Source organism: Oncorhynchus mykiss, chromosome 2 (genome assembly GCF_057628025.1).
Source record: "Oncorhynchus mykiss isolate SJ-2025 chromosome 2, ASM5762802v1, whole genome shotgun sequence".
In the NCBI taxonomy this organism is placed as follows: domain Eukaryota; kingdom Metazoa; phylum Chordata; class Actinopteri; order Salmoniformes; family Salmonidae; genus Oncorhynchus; species Oncorhynchus mykiss.
Genome location: NC_143023.1, coordinates 51,894,135 through 51,912,575, shown reverse-complemented (window position 1 = coordinate 51,912,575; position 18,441 = coordinate 51,894,135). Strand labels below are relative to the sequence as shown.

Genomic DNA, 18,441 nt, shown 5'->3' with positions numbered 1-18,441 from the left:
GTTGTTTTGCTACTGCTCTTTACTTATTTATTTCTTATTTTTATAAACTGCATTGTTGGTTAGGGGCTCGTAAGAAAGCATTTATTTCACTGTAAGGTCTAAACCTATTGAATTCGGCGCATTTGACTAATAATATTTGATTTGAAATTAGGGATAAAAAAAATTGGGGTCAAAGTTTAGAAAAATCTAAAAAACATTTAGTCTGCGAAGAAAGAAAGAAATAAAATACATTACATTGAGGAAGACAGGAACAAAATCATAGAACTGGCTTTACATTTCACTTGGACCATTCACAAACTCTTCCCTCGTGCTAAAGTTGACTGTTTCTGTCTCCCTCACTGATTTTCGATTCCCATATAGCTGGGAGAGCTGGTGATATGACGGTGCAATTATGTCCAGTCAATGTATTGCTCCGGAAAGCTGAGGCATGTTTCCCCACGGAGTGGTTGAACACATAGGCCAATGCCTCAAAAAACACCTTGTCCTCAAAGCCAGGGCCTCTTGCCCATGCGTGAACTGATGCTGATGACATTCACATGTAGCTGGGATGCCTTGGTGGCAAAAGTTGCACTGAGGGGTCCACAGATTCCATGCAAGAGGCTGGGGAACACATGGAGTGAAGGAAAAGTATTTTAACACCATGAGACAAGTACATTAGATACATCCAAAATGGTAGTGCACTCTCAACATGAATATAAATCACAAAGTGTGGGTGGGGCAATGTTGTAAGGCTTTTTCAGTATTATCTGAAAAAGCAAAGGTACTTGCATTAAGTGGAATGGTGAGGTATACTTTGATCAATATATAGATACATAACATTTCTTTCAATTGCAGAGACCAATGAGCCATTATATCGTCCTCCTCAACATTATCTGAGAGCATGTGTCATGGCATTTCCAAAATCCCTGTAAATGTTGAGTAGTCAGAGTGTGTGGATTATTTGAGGCAGACAGTGCCACCAGGTCTTCAAAATAAGTACTGCTTTCTTTACAGAAAAGGCACAGGCGCTATTTTTTAGAAACCTATTATGTTAAAGACTTAATTATCTTAACTGTATTTAAATCAGATACACTACATTCAGGTTCATGGACTAGCATCATCCCTCAGTCTTCAAGTGATGAAGGTTTATTGAAGACCATTGGGTTTACTTGGAGTGCATACCCACTGAGATGAATGAATGGCCCTACAGGCTATGTCTTTATAATCTCATTTAATGAAAACTGCATTACTAAGTAGGGAGTTTTGTGTTTAATCATCCAATCGATACATCACTCTGGTCGCTCTAAAATAAGTGTGTGTGGGATGAATAGGCTAAATCACGTGCAAATTAATATGCGTCAAACATGCGTGAGAACACTAATCTACATACACTGACTGTGGTCCGAACAAGGTGCATGCATCAGTTTTGTGCCTCCCTCAACTCGGAGGACAAGAAAGCGAACTGCAGCTACAGACGACAGTCACACAATATCCATCTCGAGTCTGACCGTGCAGACTTGCCTCAAGGAGAGAGAACAGTGTTCTTAGGAACGAATGCGTGGGAGTTGCTCACTTCACTCGCATCCTTTTCCTAGTGGACGATTGAAGGCGCATTGGGAGCCCCTTTCCGACCGAGGGATAGCGAGCTGGCGGAGAGAGGAACCAGTGCGTCGTCGGTAGACAGAAGAACAAGGCAGTTCCTCCGGACTATCCATTTCTATTAAGTCACAGGCGGTTTCGGAATCTGGGGGAACCGTGTTTTTTTTATTTTTTTATCGTGTCTTTCAAAGCAATGGACTCGAGATAGGGGGTCTCAATTTGCCTCTTTCTTGACAGGGAGTTGCCGTTGGGAGATATGCGTAAGGATGTTTGGAAACAGCAGTAGTAGGTGAGTATCCCTTTAGACTCGCCCGCTGCTAGTATTGTTGCGGTGATACCAACCTGATCAATTTAGAAAGGACACTCGAAATGGATACCATTTATATTAATGTTCAATTGATGTCAATAATGAGTACGTTTACATGCATATTAATAACTCGATATTAAACTGATTATTGCAGTAGGCCGAGTATGGCATTATTAATGCCATTTGTTTATCTTAATCGGCGTAAAGTCATATTTGATGCAAGCATATACCAATTAAAACACATTGGTTTCTGAGCAATCTTTCGAATTATTAAGACGTGTACGTTTCAGTGGTGTATTTGATTTGCGCATGTGCTAGCAAGAGCAGCGCGAGCCTCCTTCTTTTGCCCCAGTGAAGTGAGTTCGGAAAAATGGAAAGAATGCATTTTAGAAATAGTTTTCCCATACAAACGTTATACGTCCGAACTCGGAATCAATTATTTTTCACAAAAATAACATGGTCGCTGTGGTAGAACGTTTATTTTGATTGGCGATTTTCTGCATGTATCAAAGTCCCATCAGCTAGTCTGATTTCAGATGTGTGCATGTAAACAGGTTTTTTCGAGAAATCGTTATTCTTGCAACGCATGCACATGTTTACATCGAACTATTACATTACTATTCACAATTATCGTATTATTGTGTGCATGTAACCATTACTCAGTGTCGGCCAAAAGTCGTGTTACAGACGGTGCAAGGGGAGAGAGCAGGGCGGGCTCCGGTTTACTAGACTGGTGCGTGGGTTTCGAAATATGTATTGTAGCCTATCCAAATCGGTATCCAAATACAGAATGTATTTCAAACCATTTAGATGCGTAAATGCCTCCGTTTTCTTATTACCACAATGCATTAAAATGTGTGGTCATTGTGAAAACGTACACCTGACTATGATTAATTAAATTGCCTTTAATAATGTTCCAATACAATATTTATTATGTACCTGATTTATAGAGACTGAAAGCTGAATGTTGTACGTTTCCCTGACAATAGTAAGGAATTTGAATAGGCAGTAGGCAGTATAAATAGTAGAGATATTGACATCCTCTTCAGGTGAATTACCAAACCATTCATGTGCTAATTCAAGTGTAGTAACCTTTTCTAATTCATCCTGTGTACGTGTAGGTATGATTGAGATAATTAAGACTATACCCTCTAGATAGACTACTGAAAAAGGGGTACCAGTTGGTGATTCAGGACATGTATTTCTCTCTCTCCCTCCTCTCTTTCTGTTCTCTGTGTGTGTGTGTGCGCCATGATAGTGTATGCGTGTGTGTGATCTTTCTGTGTGGCGTGTGTGTTATCAGTGAGGATGGTGAAGGATGAGTATATTCAGTATCATAAAAGGTTTCTCGCCTATGCCCGTGAAAATGTATGGATTACAACTCAGTCACACTGTGACGCAGGAGTGAGCTTTGTGATCAGTCATATTTTATTTATAGGGAAAAGAGTATTTGAAAAGAGGCAGATGGCTCTCACTACATGTGCAGCATAATAACCACTCATTGTTCTTATGTTGTTGATTTCATTGGAATAATGTGCATCCAAAATTAGTCTCAATGCTGGTTGCCATAATGTTAGTTGATCAAGTATGCAACTAAAATGTGTTTTTATCCAAGACCATATCTTGCATATTTAACTTGAGCACAATGCTACATTGTTCCTTTGTTGTAGCCTACCTGGATTCCAATGTCTGTCCCCTTTTTTAAAACAAATACTAGTTTCTTATTGTCATAACTATACTTCATATACATATTATATCATAAGACTGTGCGATGCTGGTGCCCTTCTGACATTCATAAACTGATGTATTTTGGGTTATAAATAGCCTAAGGGAGGAGAGAAACAGGGAGAGCAGCTTCACTGTAGATGTCATCTCAGATAATAAAGCAGCATCCCTGCTATCTGTTAAACACAAGCCATGTAGATGATGGATGCTTGAACTCTGGAGATGTTGGAGACAGCTTAACATCTGCAAGGGTGTGGCAGTGTGTATTCTCATTGTTTTCACCAATATTGTTGTTGTTTGTTCCATAAGAGCTCTTGGTTGTATGCCTATCTGGGCATTAAATCAAGGGGGCTGCTGCTAACCGCAGCTGATAGTAGGCTAAGTGTTATCCGCTTTATCCAATCACCCTGCCTTCATTAAACAAATTAAAGCTTGGCAACCTTGCTGTTGCACTGCCTGTCAATGGCGTTCACCATTTCACCCCCGATGAAGGATAGACAGATGCAGATTAAATGCCCCAGTATCTGTGTGTAAGATGTCGACGATGAGTATAACATTTCTCCTCAGGAAGGGCTCAGACACACCAATAGCGTTTGCTGTCGGAGAGTACTTAGCAATTCTGAACGTAATTTGAGAACCGAGTGCGCAACGATCAACAGCGGGTGGTACCTAAAACACAGGGCGCTGAACGATTGGCAGACCAACTCTAGATTCACATTAGGTGCGAAGTGTGCAAGTCTTAATGCCCAGGAAGCTCTGATTCAAACTCCCATTAAACAGCTTTGCAAGCATTATAATGTCAAAATATGTGTAGTTTCGCTGAGCACCCAACTATCTTCTTTTACACCCGTAAAAAGAAGGCCGTTATGTACTTCCAAAAAAGGTTGAAATATTTTTATATCATAAGGAAGAACACACCGGACGTAATGGGAGTAAATGAAAGTAGTTGCTCAGTGAAACTCCATCTTTGGTGAGTAACAAACTTATTTTGACAACATAATGCTTGCAGAGCTGTCTAATGGGAGTTTGAATCGGAGCTTCCTGGGCGTTAGAGAGGAGACACGTCATACTCATTGTCGACATCTCTAATGTACAGATACTGGGGCAACCCAACCCCAAAGCAGATGTTATAATATATTACTGGTTGCTTATGCGTACCCATATATACTCTATCTCAATATATTGTGATATACATGGGTAGGCACTTAGCAACCGGCAATAAAGGAATTTTCCTTATAGTATATTTGTTGTGACAAATGCAAAGCTTACACTTAATACCATTAGGTTTTGACATATTTGATGGTTACATTGTCTTTATTTGATCAAATACAGTCCGATATTCCCATGTCATGCATGCAGTAAACCATACATAATCTCAACATCAAGAGGGGATTATTGCTGCATTATAATCACCTTCATCAGATTTTGCATTTTGACTGGTTGCAATTCAATATGTAACCTGTGTCTAGTACATAGCCACGTTTGAGGTTGGGAAAAAAAACGAAAAACCAGACAGTACAACCTAAAGTACTTACCTACAAACTTATTTTGACAACATAATGCTTGCAGAGCTGTCTAATGGGAGTTAGACCTCAAGGTTGGGAAATAAGTGTAGCGTGTAAATAAGACAACATGACTGAAGGCTTGACAACCTACAGTGCAGTACTTAGTTCCACCAAATGACCAGTAGTGCCAGTGAGTCTAATATTGGCTTATGATGTGTTCCAGTGTCGCTGAGAGACACTCATCCTTGGTGTAACGCTGACACCTTCTGCTGTGTTGACAAGGTGTTTATTAGTCCCCGTTGTGAGGCTGTCATTTGGTAATTTCTGTGATGACATAGCACATTATTTTCAGTTGACATAGGGGAGACCAATTAAGTTGTTTACTTGGCCCTTTTCACCCGATGCTACCTCAATGTTGTCAGTGTAATGCCTCAAGGCAAATGCATTGTTCAAAGGACAGTTTGAGGCTGGCACTGAGTTTGTTAGCGGGAGGTGTCTTTTTTATTTGGTTTCCAATCTCCTCTGTACCTCCGTGTTTGTCCTTGGTAGTCCTCCTTTGAATCTTAGTAGCAGCAGTCTCCTCTGTGTGATTCATTCCAGGACAGCCATATGCAATTTTTCAAGGTCTGCTGGAGTGGCGGTGGCAGTGTTTGTTAAGATGCTGTGTTGCAGTGTTTCATGTTGCCTCAGTTGTGGACTCCAGCAGTGAGCTGCATTTCTCCTTCTGGTGTGAAATCCTCCCGAGCAGCTTGATGTGGATGGTTTGTCTTCAAATGTGTCACTTGGGGAACAGTTGTTTTACATTGCCTTATCCCTCTCTCCTCTTCTCTCCGCTCAGGGTTGAACCTCCGTATGATGACATTTATTGTTTCCTTCCATGGCCCTGAGATAAAACTAAGTGACATGTAAAACAGCCAAAGCCTAGTTTCCCCCCCCCCCCCCTTCACATTTGATGGTGTTTATGAGGCGTCGTAACTAACTTACAATGTTAATACTGTGTGCTTCATGTAGGGGAGAATGGGGTAAGTTGAGCCACCCAGTGTGTATAGGAAACCATACACAAAATGTATCTTGTCCAAATATTTAGGTCCAAAAAACGGATTTTCACAAAGTCAAGTGAATTTGTATTATAGGTTTCATGATTATTATATCTAAACAAAAAGTAGATTGTTTTGGACATCAGTTGGTGTTTGCTACAATATACAGTGGTAAACCTAGCTTGCAATTCTGTCCTTATAGCAGTGTGGGCTAATATAGTGAAAATGTTTGCCTTGTGGTAAGTTGAGCCAATGGCCATGGGGTAAGTTGCCACTATACCCCATACCAATAATGATTACATTTGGTCAGTTTTATGCATAATGGCCCTGATTCCGTTTTGGGTGGAGATCTAATAAATTAAAGTGTGGCGGAGGTGTGTCTACAGATACTATTCTGACCTTGACTTCATTCCACCACCTTCACACGCAAGGAAAGCATGAATAAGGTCTAGCGAACCTACTGGTTCCAAGTGGAAAAGCATCTACTTAATTTGTTTTTAGATAGAATTCACAGCAGTCTCCTTGCACTGTAATGTACTAGTCAATGTGGTAAGAGCTATTGATAAGAGCTAGGTAAATTTGTAATCTGTTTGGATAAGGGAATTGTAAATATAAATTACACTTGTTTTAGGTACATTTTACCTTATAATCGCTGCCAACAAATGTAAAACAGTCATACGGCAGCAAACTGAAGTATATCAACATATCAACCTTCCCACAGAAAAGTTTATGAAATGCTATGCCATTATGCAGAATTTAAATTGTACTGCCTTTTAACTTGCAGGGATGGGCACTCTAATGTCTTCAGTAAAGGCAAACTTTCTCTGTTTCCTATTTATATCATGTTAAATATTAGCCACTATCAGTGTCGACCATCAGTAAGCATAATAACACATATTCAACTGCCAATTTACTGTTAGTTCCCTTCAGTTGGTATAGCCTACATTATCATTCCATTGTTTTGTTTACCTTCATTCACCTCCTCTGTAAATGGCGTCACAGCCTTGTGGTTGTTGCTAGGGATTATTAGTAACAAGTGATGATATAAAAAAGACATGTAGGCTAATTAAAACGTTATGGAGCGCAGACCAAACATTAACAGTTTGAACCTGACACGTGGCGCAATACTCTATAATACTCTATAATACTCTATAATACTCTATAATAATCATCACACAGTTCCATGGTTAGTGCAGGCAATAGATCAGGGTATAGCCTACTATTGTACACTACTCTCCCTGTCATAATTCTGTGTACACTAATCTTCCAGCAGTACCATGGGTTAAAGAACTGAATTGTGGCAATTTTCAGAATGAATCAAACCACCATTTTTTATTCATCAATATATTTAGTGCGTAAAGGCTCTCCAAACCTGTTATTTTTTATTCATACATACTTTCCTAACACTAAAATCTGCCTAAATAATCTACAAGATCTGAGTATTTTTAAAGCTACCACTTGGTGTTGAGACGGAGACGAATATGCATATATTTAGATGGCTTTCTTTCATTGTTGCCTAATACATGAACCCGTTCTCTCGTCTGTCGCCAACATTCTAATTAAAGGTACGGCTAAAGATAAATTAACTGAAAAGCCTATTGAATGAAAACTCCATAAGAAAATCTGTTGGCCAGCAAGTGGTGTGGTTTTCAGCGGTTTAATTTAATCTATTCAGCCTGTTCAAGGGAACCACACCTGCAAAGCCCGTTACGCACCTTCTTAAGGTAAGTCTGAATACCACCTACTCAGAAGTGCGTAGGGAAAGTGTGATTTCCTAAGTCGGAATCTGGCCCAATATGCATAGTAGTATTGCAATTTGTGGCCGACTGGCTCGTTTCGATCTTATGTAGCAAAATTTTAAATGGTCTTTGTTACATTGGATAAAAGTAGAGACTCAGTGGTAGAAAATGGTATATAATATACTACATTTGAGGAACAATTGGAAAGTAATTATGCTTTGATCAACTTGTAAACCCACTTTTGAGAAAATGGCCCTTAAAGATTTTTGCTGCTCCTAGTGGAGAGCTCCTCTTTGTCTACACCCGTTCAGCATCATTCACACCATCTTAAGCCTTAGCCCTGCCCATCTCTTTTAGGATTCACATGTGAGACATGTGCTAAACAACCAAAGATTAAGACTTAAAGCTGGTTTATACTACGTCTATCGACATGTTTGTAGATAGAATATTCATGATGTCACTGTGACACTATTGTTGTCCGACATCAAACTAGTCGTTGTCGTTATGACAAAGAAATTACCATATCATATAGCTGACAAGGTCTTAGTTTGTATTCATTATTCCAGGAAAATAAACTCATAACAGGATCCTTATTTGCAAGATAATTGCAGAAAATAGCTTACGGTTGTGAGTGTGACGAAATAAAAGCAGGGCATTCGACCGGAGAATTTTAAAACTTGGACACTGTCTCGTTGGTATAACGTTATATTCTAATTTGACTTTGGTGCATGCAGGTCATGTTGTTTTTCACATTACCATCCCTGGTAAACACATACTATATCAAATCAACGTTTATTTGTCACATGCACAGGATACAGAAGGTGTAAACGGTACAGTGAAATGATTACTTGCAAAGACATGTACAATTTGAAGTCGGAAGTTTGCATACACTTAGGTTGGAGTCATTAAAACTATTTTTTTTCAACCACTGCACAAATTTCTTGTTAACAAACTATAGTTTTGTCAAGTCGGTTAGGACATCTACTTTGTGCATGACACAAGTAAGTTCTCCAACAATTCCAGTGGGCCAGAAGTTTATGTACTCTAAGTTGACTGTGCCTTTGAACAGCATGGAAAATTCCATAAAATTATGTCATGGCTTTAGAAGCTTCTAATAGACTAATTGACATCATTTGAGTGGATTGGAGGGGACAAAGATCATACTTTTTGGAGAAATGTCCTCTGGTCTGATGAAACAAAAATTGAACTGTTTGGCCATAATGACCATCGTTATGTTTGGAGGAAAAAGGGGGTGGCTTTCAAGCCGAAAAACACTATCCCAACCGTAAATTACGAGGGTAGCAGAATCATGTTGTGGGGGTGCTTTGCTGCAGGAGGAACTGGTGCACTTCACAAAGTAGATTGCATCATGAAGAAGGAACAAGTATGTGAATATATTGAACAAACATCTCAAGAAGTTAAAGGTTGGTCGCAAATGGGTCTTCCAAATGGACAATGACCCCAAGCATTCTTCCAAAGTTGTGGCAAAATGGCTTAAGGACAACAAAGTCAAGGTATTGGAGTGGCTATCACAAAGCCCTGACCTCAATCTCATAGACAATTTGTGGGCAGAACTGAAAAAGCGTGTGCGAGCAAGGAGGCCTACAAACCTGACTCAGTTACACCAGCTCTGTCAGGAGGAATGGGCCAAAATTCACCCAACTTATTGTGGAAGGCTAGTTAAACAAGTTAAAGGCAATGCTACCAAATACTAAATGAGTGTATGTAAACTTCTGACCCACTGAGAATGTGATGAAAGAAATAAAAGCTGAAATAAATCACTCTACTATTATTCTGACATTTCACATTCTTAAAGTAAAGTGGTGATCCTAACTGACCTCAAACAGGACATTTTTACATGGATTAAATGTCAGATATTGTCCCTACTGCAGCAAAGCACCCCCACAACATGATGCTGCCACCACCGTAATTCTCGGTTGGGATGGTGTTTTTCGGCTTGAAAGCATCCCCCTTTTCCCTCCAAACTTAACTATGGTCATTATGGCCAAACATTTCTAGTTTTGTTTCATCAGACCAGAGGACATTTCTCCAAAAAGAACGATCTTTGTCCCCATCTGCAGTTGCAAACTGTAGCCTGGCTTTTTTACAGCGGTTTTGGAGCAGTGGCTTCTTCCTTGCTGAGTGGCATTTCAGGTTATGTCGATATAGGACTCGTTTTACTGTTGATATAGATACTTTTGTACCTGTTTCCTCCAGCATCTTCACCAGGTCCTTTGCTGTTGTTCTGGGATTGATTTGCACTTTTTGCACCAAAGTATGTTCATCTCTAGGAGACAGAACGCATCTCCTTCCTGAGCGGTATGAAGGCTGTGTGGTCCCATGGTGTTTATACTTGCGTATTATTGTTTGTACAGATGAATGTGGTACCTTCACGTTTTTGGAAATTGCTGCCAATGATGAACCAGACTTGTGGAGGTCTACAATTTTTTTTCTTAGGTTTTGGCTGAGTTTTGATTTTCCCATGATGTCAAGCAAAGAGGCACTGAGTTTGAAGGTAGGCCTTGAAATACATCCACTGGTTCACCTCCAATTGACTCAAAAGATGTCAATTAGCCTATCAGAAGCTTCTAAAGCCATGACATCATTTTCTGGAATTTTTTAAGCTACTTAAAGGCACAGTCAAATTAGTGTATTATAAGTGAAATAATCTGTCTGTAAAAAATTGTTGGAAAAATTACTTGTGTCATGCACAAAGTAGATGTCCTAACCGACTTGCCAAAACTATAGTTTGTTAACTTCTTATGGTATAAGGGACGCTTGCGTCCCACTTGGCCAAAAGCCAGGGAAAATGCAGCGCGGCAAAATTATATAAAAATTGAACTTTCATTAAATCACACATGTCAGATTTAAAAAATGCTTTTTGGCAAAAGCATAAGAAGCTATTATCTGAAGATAGCACAACAGTAAACAAAGAGGGTAGCATATTTCAACCCTGCAGGCGCTACACAAAACGCAGAAATAAAATATAAAACATGCCTTACCTTTGACGAGCTTCTTTTGTTGGCACTCAAATATATCCCATAAACATCACAATTGGTCCTTTTGTTCCATTAATTCCGTCTATATATATCCAAAATGTCCATTTATTTGGCGAGTTTGATCCAGAAAAAAACAGCTTCCAAATTGCGCAACGTCACTACAAAATATTTCAAAAGTTGCCTGGAAACTTTGCCAAAACATTTCGAACTACTTTTGTAATACAACTTTAGGTATTTTTAAACGTTAATAATTGATCAAATTGAAGACGGGTCTATCAGTGTTCAATACAGGAAGACAACAAACCAAGCTACTTTTCAAGTCTTGCGCAACTCTCAACAGTGTACAGTGTTACGCAGTTCCTAGATGGCCAGTGAACAGACACTGTTCTTGGGGTTTTGCCTGCTACATAAGTTCTGTTAAACTCACAGATATGATTCAAACAATACTAATAATATGCATATCTTTTATTCTTGGCATGAGTAGCAGGAAGTTGAAATTGGGCATGCAATTTATCCAAAAGTGAAAATGCTGCCCCCTATACCTTAAGAATTTTTAACAAGAAATGTGTGGAGGGGTTGAATAACAAGTTTTAATGACTCCAACCTAAGTGTATGTAATTTTCCAACTTCAACTGTATATACAGTGCCTTGCGAAAGTATTCGGCCCCCTTGAACTTTGCGACCTTTGCCACATTTCAGGCTTCAAACATAAAGATATAAAACTGTATTTTTTTGTGAAGAATCAACAACAAGTGGGACACAATCATGAAGTGGAACGACATTTATTGGATAATTAAAACTTTTTTAACAAATCAAAAACTGAAAAATTGGGCGTGTAAAATTATTCAGCCCCTTCACTTTCAGTGCAGCAAACTCTCTCCAGAAGTTCAGTGAGGATCTCTGAATGATCCAATGTTGACCTAAATGACTAATGCTGATAAATACAATCCACCTGTGTGTAATCAAGTCTCCGTATCAATGCACCTGCACTGTGATAGTCTCAGAGGTCCCTTAAAAGCGCAGAGAGCATCATGAACAAGGAACAAGGAACACACCAGGCAGGTCCGAGATACTGTTGTGAAGAAGTTTAAAGCCGGATTTGGATACAAAAATATTTCCCAAGCTTTAAACATCCCAAGGAGCACTGTGCAAGCGATAATATTGAAATGGAAGGAGTATCAGACCACTGCAAATCTACCAAGACCTGGCCATCCCTCTAAACTTTCAGCTCATACAAGGAGAAGACTGATCAGAGATGCAGCCAAGAGGCCCATGATCACTCTGGATGAACTGCAGAGATCTACAGCTGAGGTGGGAGACTCTGTCCATAGGACAACAATCAGTCGTATATTGCACAAATCTGGCCTTTATGGAAGAGTGGCAAGAAGAAAGCCATTTCTTAAAGATATCCATAAAAAGTGTTTAAAGTTTGCCACAAGCCACCTGGGAGACACACCAAACATGTGGAAGAAGGTGCTCTGGTCAGATGAAACCAAAATTGAACTTTTTGGCAACAATGCAAAACGTTATGTTTGGCGTAAAAGCAACACAGCTGAACACACCATCCCCACTGTCAAACATGGTGGTGGCAGCATCGTGGTTTGGGCCTGCTTTTCTTCAGCAGGGACAGGGAAGATGGTTAAAATTGATGGGAAGATGGATGGAGCCAAATACAGGACCATTCTGGAAGAAAACCTGATGGAGTCTGCAAAAGACCTGAGACTGGGACGGAGATTTGTCTTCCAACAAGACAATGATCCAAAACATAAATCAAAATCTACAATGGAATGGTTCAAAAATAAACATATCCAGGTGTTAGAATGGCCAAGTCAAAGTCCAGACCTGAATCCAATCGAGAATCTGTGGAAAGAACTGAAAACTGCTGTTCACAAATGCTCTCCATCCAACCTCACTGAGCTCGAGCTGTTTTGCAAGGAGGAATGGGAAAAAATGTCAGTCTCTCGATGTGCAAAACTGATAGAGTCATACCCCAAGCGACTTACAGCTGTAATCGCAGCAAAAGGTGGCGCTACAAAGTATGAACTTAAGGGGGCTGAATAATTTTGCACGCCCAATTTTTCAGTTTTTGATTTGTTAAAAAAGTTTGAAATATCCAATAAATGTCGTTCCACTTCATGATTGTGTCCCACTTGTTGTTGATTCTTCACAAAAAAATACAGTTTTATATCTTTATGTTTGAAGCCTGAAATGTGGCAAAAGGTCGCAAAGGTCAAGGGGGCGAATACTTTCGCAAGGCACTGTATATACCCCAATTTGTGTGGAGTCTCCTCCTTCTCTCTAAACATAACTTCCTGCCTAGCAATAAAGATGTAAAGGGATACGGGGAATAAACTGTTTTTTTCTCCCTTAAGGTGACCTGACCTTTGCCCCCTTCCTCACTAAACCACATCTTTCCACCCTTATCAGTGCCTTCCACATGTGATTGCCCTTCCTTTACTCAATACATTCCAAGCTTAATTGCCTCCCATATATATTCCTCCTACAGATAACCATTAACCTCTGGTGTAGACAATAGACTGTAGCACTCAATATTTCAATAGGATACCTGATAATTAACAATATTCCAAGTTTAGCCAGAATTCAGAGTGTATGCTCAACTTACCCCATACCCAGGTAAAGTTGTTTATCTCTTATTAACCATTTATTCACATGACTTTACTTTAATAAAATATTAGTTTAATTTGATAACTTTATTTCAAACTATCAATCACTTAGAGAATATATTTTTAGGCTTGCGAAGCAACTGCTTTTTATCCCTCTCGATTGAGTGTTCTCTCTTCTCTCAGTCTCTGTGTTGCGCATTGGATTACGGTCATTGTAGTTAATTATCAAATTACCCCAAAAGTTGGAAACTACAGGTCCCTACTAAATCGCACAATTTAGGCTTGATCTGATTTCTTTCTACAGAATCTGCACATCGCGCTAACAGAAAAAAACAGGACAAAATGTAATTCAAATACTTGAACCGACATTGGTCATTTAGTTATTTAACAACCTAAAATATCTGATATTTCAGTTAATCGCTCAGCACTAGTTGCAACAGTGTTTTTTTGGGAAACAACTCAGATGCAAACAATGCAGTAGAAATGGGATTTATTGCACTTTTTTGTAATTCAGGTTCTTACTTAATGCTATGGAGGCTTTACAGGTCTTGGGCTGAGGCCCCATCTACAGATAATTGTTTTAAAATCTGTAAATTGGATGGGATAATAGTTTCTATATCTCCATATGGGATAATAGTTTCTACATCTGTTTATGGAACCTTAGCCTGAGACCCTTAACAGATTTTGGGGGTTTGTTCGAGATCGAGGAAACAAGACCCAGATCCACTAAACAAAGGCCTACACTAAATATCTCTGTCACAGTTGGTCAGATGGAGTGCATGTTGCCATATTCACATTTGGAGACCATGTTGTGGATCTAAAAGCTCTGGCATAATGACTGTGCGTTTCAGCTTTTCAGAAAGCTGAAGTATGGCTCGTACATAACCACTTTCAGAACAAATCAGGTGTATTGTCATTGAGACTGGCAAAAATAGAACAAGCACTAATCCTTAAATAAAATGTTCCACTTCAGTGGTAAGAGCCATGTTGAATCACTATTTTCTCTATTTGATTTGCCGAGGTGCCTTAAAATGAAAGGACAGTTTTAAGACCGGAGAAAAGGGTTACATCTTGCATAAAGGACAGGACATACTTTATGGGTGATCATGAGGGTATTACAAGACAATGGTGGTAGGTTGCAATCTGATGCTTTGTTGGCCACATGAACTGTTATCTATTCATGGGCATACCATTGTAAACTCCAAATGTCTTACACTTATGATATTTACCATTACTCTCCATTTTATTACACCGATAGGCACATTATGTTGGTGAATTGAAAAAATAAACCAAACCTTGGACTTCTGCTTTAACAACATAGTAATGCAGTGTTGTAATCGATCACAACTGCAGTTCACCGCTCAATCCCCATGTGGTACTTTGCTATGCGATGAATTGGAAATGACATACCCAGTTTAATCATCTGTGTTAAACCCAGAGAGTTGTCCGTAAGAACCAAAGGAGAGAAGCAGGTCTGTAAGAACCAAATGATAATTGAAATGGACCATGCACTGACTGATTGGATCCTTGAGAAATGCCAGTGGGCATTTATGAAGTTCAGAGTTACTGCCCATACACATTGTGAACCCTGAGGTAACAGAAACAATAGCTGCGTGTCTTAAAATGGCAATAGCCACCAGAATTGGATGCCTGACGTTCACTTCGACAGTGATATTTCCAGAAGCTGTTCCTTGCCTCATTTATTCTGCCATTAGGATTAAAGCAAGCAACTTCTTTCCAAGCTCAACTTTTGTCTCCCTGTTGCGTAAATAGGGAACTGTAGAGAGCATTCACTCACATTGGATTAGAAAATACTTGATATACACTGAGTGTACAAAACATTAGGCTCTTTCCATGACATTTACATTTGACATTTTATTCATTTAGCAGACGCTCTTATCCAGAGCGAATTACAGTAGTGAGTGCATACATTTTCATGCTTTTTTTGTGTATGTGTGCTGTTCAGAGAGTGAATGGGCTAGGCAAAATATTTAAGTGCCTTTGAGCGGGGTATGGTAGTAGGTGCCAGGCTCATCGGTTTGTGTGTGTCAAGAACTGCATTGCTGCTGGGTCTTTCGCACACATTTCAAGAATGGTCCACCACCCAAAGGACATCCAGCCAACTTGACACAACTGTGGGAAGCAGCTGCCTGTGCACATCCAACATCCTGCACGTCCTGTGCCATGTAAAATGCTTCATTGACGTTCACTCTGTCATCTCAGTTGGTGGTAGGAATAACAGCCTGTCATACAGCGCACAGGAGGATGCATTATTGTAAAAGGTAGTTGTGGTGGTGTTGGGCGAGGTCTTGGGTCAAGGGCTTTGGAGGTGTGATTGTGCTTACTGTGGCCCTCCATGGGGGGAAATCAGTATTCAGTGCACATGGGGCAATCAGTGCCTCGGCCGGCGCCGGCATTGCCGGGAACAAATTAAACTGCATCTCCCATCATTGGAAGGATGTGATGATGGACATGCGTGTCACTCGCCAAATGGGGGGAGCTGTAAATTGCATTAAGATGGGCGGTTAACGGCCCAGCGTGGGGTCTCCGTAGGGTTTCCTGCCTCGCTGTGAGAGCAGAGACAACCAGCATCAGCTAGCACCACCTGGGTAAAATAATAGAAGTAGCTGAGGTAAGCAGCGCCCAAAAGCAGTTCTGTAATTTGGGTTTGTTTATTTTCTATGGCGGCCACATTGATATACACTGAGTTTATAAAACATTAGGAACACCGTTCTAATATTTAGTTGCACCCTCCCCTTTTGCCCTCAGAACAGCCTAAATTTGTTAGGGGGCATGGAAGGTGTTGAAAGTGTTCCACAGGGATGTTGACTCCAATGCTTCCCACATTTGTGTCAAGTTGGCCGGGATGACCTTTCTGTGGTGGACCATTCTTGATACACACAGGAAACTGTTGAGCGTGAAAAACCCAGCAGTGTTGCAGCACAAACCAGTGTGCCTGGCACCTACTACCATACCCCTTTCAAAGGCACTTGTCTTGACATTCTGAATGGTACACATACGCAATCCTTGTCTCAAGGCTTAAAATGTATTATTTAACCTGTATCCTCTCTTTCATCGACACTGATTGAAGTGGATTTAACAAGTGACATCGATAAGGAGCTATCACTTGGATTCCCAAACCATAAGACTGCTGAACAATTTATCAAATAGCCACCTGGACTATTTACATTGACCCCCCCCCACTCCTCTTCCCCTTTGTTTTTACACTGCTTTTACTCACAGTTTATTATCTATGCATTGTCACTTTACCCCTACCTACATGTGCAAATTACGTCGACTAACCTGTACCCCCACACATTGACTCTGTACCGGTACCCCCTGTATATTAGCCTCGTTATTGTGTTACTTTACATTTTTTACCTTAGTTTGTTTAGTTAATATTTTCTTAAGTCTTTTTCTTGAACTGCAATGTTTGGTAAGAGCTTGTGAGTAAGCATTACACAGTAAGGTTGTATACCTGTTGTATTCGGGGCATTTGACAAATAAAATTAAATTCACCTGGTCAGTCTGTCATGGAAAGAACAGGTGTTCTTAATGTTTTGTATACTCAGCAGTATATGTTATGGAGCTGTGACAGGGTTCATTATTCATTACGTTTCGACAGTTTAGGGTTTTAGTGGCCCATTTCTGTTTGAGATAAACTGTACTTTGATCCAGGTGTAAAACAGATGCATAGGCATAAGTGAGTTTTCAATGGTTACTACTAGAACAACACTCCAGTGTGACATGCATTTTTCAATGATAATAAGTAGGGGATAAGGGCTAGAGTTGTGTACTAAATCCCAGAAATAATGGCTGTGAAAATACCCTGTTGAGATAGTTGGTGCAACGTTTCAATATGAGTGCTCTTCTCCACACTCTCATCTGCCTCCGGTTAGCTTACCCCTTCGACTGATGAGAAAGAAAGTCAGAGCGTTCGCACGACCCCATGGAACCCAGCACCCTTCAATTTCGACTTGAATGACAAATTCAGATCAGAATGATTTCATTTGTTATTTTTTATTAAATCACTAAGAACAGTTCACAGTATTGTCAAAGCAAAGATTTTTTTTATCCTACAAAAGCGACATTGATGCAGGCCCTTTGGTTACCAGCTTTGGATTGATGGAAAAGCTTTTGCTGGATATAAAAAAATATCCACAGGCTCTTAATGCATACTCTCAAAGCCAATACATTTTTAACCAGATCTAACATTTTAATGGGTGCCCATCTCTTTAAAGTGAACACATTTTCAATAAGATCCAGACGTCTAACAGAGGCCCCTTTTTTTGTTGCCCCGACTCAGAGAGACATTAATGTCAGTTAATCACATTAGAATTCATTAAAGACGTGCTCTCTGCATTCAACCACTGCATGGAAATGGGCCCTCCCTGATGCTCGAATTACAGCTTCTCAGATAATTCTAATATTTGAATGTGTTTCAAGCCCATTGTCTCTTCAATTTACGGGATCAATGTGGTTGCTTTTAATCGGTCTGTCAACAGCCACAGCCAGTATATTCATGGTCTGCAATAATGTGGCCTTTTCCAGTGGAACAAAGGAACATCTTGATTTTAGTACTCTAAAAGAGCTGAATTAGAATAGTGTTCATAGCCTTTCATGAGTCTGTGGCTTTGTGGAATGAGCAAGTCAAGAAAAGCAGTTGTGTGTGTTCTCTAAGAAACATATTTTTGCCAATGTCTTAAACAAAAGAAACAACCTGTGCTTTCTTACCAGGCTTCTAATAAGGGTCGGTCAGAAAGAGAGGGAAGGAGAGAGGAATGGATTGAGAGATAGTGGAAGAGATGGAGAGGGATTCAAAACAGAGTGATAAAGATATCGATGGAGGGGAAAGTGCAGGAGGAAACAAGAGGTCAGATTTCAGTTTATCGACCAGTAGGGAGGCATGCTTCCATGAGGAGATATC

At 39.9% G+C, this 18,441-nt stretch overlaps 1 protein-coding gene and 1 long non-coding RNA gene across 4 annotated transcripts in view; one reads left to right on the top strand and one right to left on the bottom strand.

Annotated features, from left to right (window-relative positions):
* LOC149985141 (uncharacterized) overlaps positions 1 to 18,441 on the bottom strand; it is a 714,490-nt gene that overhangs the window by 391,596 nt on the left and 304,453 nt on the right. The window lies entirely within an intron of this gene.
* lingo1a (leucine rich repeat and Ig domain containing 1a) overlaps positions 1 to 18,441 on the top strand; it is a 392,386-nt gene that overhangs the window by 329,779 nt on the left and 44,166 nt on the right. The window contains exon 1 of one of the 3 annotated variants that reach the window (XM_021564707.3): positions 1,195 to 1,867. The exons of the other annotated variants lie outside the window; for them this stretch is intronic. The gene's annotated coding sequence lies outside the window, so the exon portion shown is untranslated. Of the gene's footprint in view, positions 1 to 1,194; positions 1,868 to 18,441 lie in introns of those variants that run through there. 3 annotated transcript variants of the gene reach the window in all.